Source organism: Elephantulus edwardii, unplaced genomic scaffold (genome assembly GCF_000299155.1).
Source record: "Elephantulus edwardii isolate Elephantulus edwardi_28Jun2011 unplaced genomic scaffold, EleEdw1.0 scaffold00459, whole genome shotgun sequence".
Classification (NCBI taxonomy): domain Eukaryota; kingdom Metazoa; phylum Chordata; class Mammalia; order Macroscelidea; family Macroscelididae; genus Elephantulus; species Elephantulus edwardii.
Window position 1 is genome coordinate 654,683 of NW_006400209.1, and position 3,057 is coordinate 657,739.

Sequence of the window (3,057 nt, forward strand, 5' to 3'; positions counted from 1 at the left end):
AGATTCCAGAAAATGCTATGTATTTTCTTTTAAAAATTTACCTGGTCTGAAAAACAATATATTTAAATTTTGTAAAGAAACTAGTATAAACAAATAAAAAAAATTTACCTGGAAAAAAGAATGTTCCATGCCAAACCATCTCATTTCATTAATACTCAGGATGTCAGTATTTAACAAAATAATGACAAAAAGTTGCAGGACAAATGTTGGTGAGAATGCAGAGAAATTGGAACTCTCCTGAACTGTTTTTGGATAATTTTCAACAGAATCTTGCTTGCTTATGATATTATTGGTATTGTCCAGTAATTTCCACACTTTGTCAGGTCACCTTTCTATGGAATGAAAACAAATATAGATCTTTTCCAGTTGGTTGTCTTCCAGATTTCTTGGCACAACTTAGTGAGCAGCATCTGATTGCTGAAATATGTCAATTGATTTGCTGTCAATTCCTGGGGGCTTTTTTTTTTTGGTCAGTTCTTTCAGAGCAGCTTGAACTTCTTTCTTGATCATCACAGACATTGTTTCATGAAAGTCTTTTGGTATAATGACTCTATATATTCTTTCCATTTACTTTTAATGCTTACTGGATCATTTAATATTCTTCCCAAAGCATCCTTAAGCATTCTAAATCGAAGCTTGAACTTGTTCTTCAGTTCTCCGAGCTTTAGAAATTCTAAGCAAGTTCAGCCCCTTTGTTTATCTGACACCAGCTTCCTGCACATTTCATTATAATAGTTTACTTTGTCTTCTTGTGCTGCCCTTCCATTTGCTTTGACTTCTTGGTGCTTTAGTGCAATATCCAGAGTCTCTTTTTACATGCATCTTGGCCTTTTCTTCCTCCTCTGTCTTTATAATGACCCCCTGTATTCTTCCTGAATGATATTCTTGATATCCTTTCATAGCTCATGTGATCTTTGTTCATTAGTGTTCAAGGCCTCAAACCTGTTCCCGAGATGGTTTTGAAAATTCAGGTGGGACAGACTCAAGGTCAAACTTTGGTTTGCGTGGATTTGATTTAATTTTCCTTAGCTTCAGCTTGAACTTACATATGAGGCACCAGGATTGGAGAAAACTCATCAACAATCTGCATTATTCAGATGACACAACCATGCTTGCTGAAACTGAGGAGGGCGTGAAGCGTTTGCTGCAGAAGGTCAAGGACTGAAGCCTTCAATATGGATTGAAGCTCAATATCAAGAAAACGAAGATTCTGACTGGTAGGCCGACTGGCAGCATCATGATAGAGGTAGAGATTGAGATTATTAACAGTTTCAGTTAGCTTGGCTCCACAATCAACATTGTTGGTGCCAGAAGAGTGGAAATGAAAAGATGAACTGCACTGGGAAAGTCTGCTGTCAGAGATTTCTCCAAAGTACTTAAGAGCAATGATGTAAGTCTGGAAACTAAGGTGTGCCTGATGCAGGCCATACTCTTTGCAGTTATTTTATATGGGTCACAAAGCTGGACAATGATTAGGGATAGAAGAAGAATTGATGCCTTTGAGCTGTGGTGCTGTGGAAGAGTATTAAATATACCATGGGCTGCTAGAGCAAACAGGTTCATCCTAGAGAGGGTAATACCAGGCTGCTTCTTGGAAGCAAGAATTCTGAAGCTCTTTCTGATATACTTTGGACATGTTGCAAGGAGGGACCAGTCCTTAGAGAAGGACATCATGTTTGGGAGGGTGGAGGGACAGCACAAAAGATGAAGACTCTCAATGAGAAGGATTGATACAGTGACTGGGGTCATGAAAGTAGGTGTTTTGGAGACAGTAAGACTGGCACAAGAGTTGCAAGTGACTTGATGGCTCATAACAACAACAACAACAACAGCATGTACTGTTGTTGATAATGTAAAATGGTACAACCATCATGGAAGGAATTTACTCAAAAAGTTGAAAATAGAAATCCGATTTGACCCAGCTATATCACTACTACTCTATAACAACACAACACACTACTACTGGGAATATACCCTAAAGAAATTAAAGTTGGGACAAAAACAGACACAAACATCTCTGTTCATTATAGCATTAGTCACAATATCAAGATGATGGAAGCAGCTCAAGTGTACACCAAGAAACAACTGGATAGAGAAACTGTGGTATATTCACACAATGGAATACCATGCAGTATTAAAAAAAAAAGAAGAAGAATTTGTTAAACATTAAACAACATGGATAAACCTTGAGGATATTATGCTGAGTAAAATTATTTCAAAAAGATAAATACTGTGTAAGACATTGTTATACAAATAGGAGGGTTGGAGAGGACAGAAAGAGAATGGGCTGACATTGAATCCTGTTATGGATTAGGGGAAGGGAAGATCAACCTGAAATGAATGGACAAACAGAAAATTGTTGTTGTTGTTTGTTGTTTATTGCCTTTGAGTCAAGCAAGACTCATAGTGACCCTATGAATAAAAGGTGTGAAGCCCCTCTACAATCATTGACATGGGAGGAGGGGAAAGGAGAAAGGATGTGGAGAGGGGAAAAAGCTGGGTCAGCAGAAATTAGTAGATGGATATGTAGGGTGAAAAGAAAGGTACACTAATGATTTGATGAGATGTGATAAATGACATTGATCAATTCTAGTGAATGGTATAAAACTAAATGTGCAAGAATAATATCTAGGATTATAGTGCAGCCACCCAAGCAAATATATGCACACTCATATTTATTATGGCTTTGCTCACAATAGCAAGGAGGTGGAAACTATCTAAGTGCCCATCAACAAACAAATGGACAGAGAAGCTCTGGAACATTCACACAATGGAATACTATGCAGTATTGAAAAACAAGGAACTCATGCAATATTATTAAAAATGGGTGACCCTGGAAGACATTATGCTGAGTGAAATATCTCAGTCATGAAAAGATAAATACTACATAGTGTCACTATTGTAAAACAGGACTGACATCAGGGTTGGGGGGAGACTGAGAAAGATGGGATAAATAATGTATACTGCATTGAAATAGATGAGTTATAAAAGAGATATGTGATTAGGTATTATTGTCATGACAGGAGTCCAGAATGAAGGCTGCATAGTGGAATGGAC

The 3,057-nt window shown here is 37.5% G+C and overlaps 1 protein-coding gene across 1 annotated transcript in view; it reads right to left on the minus strand.

The window, feature by feature from the left end:
* Positions 1–3,057, minus strand: part of LOC102869867 (anthrax toxin receptor 1-like) — a gene marked incomplete at its 5' end in the record, with an annotated part of 184,536 nt that overhangs the window by 28,159 nt on the left and 153,320 nt on the right. The window lies entirely within an intron of this gene.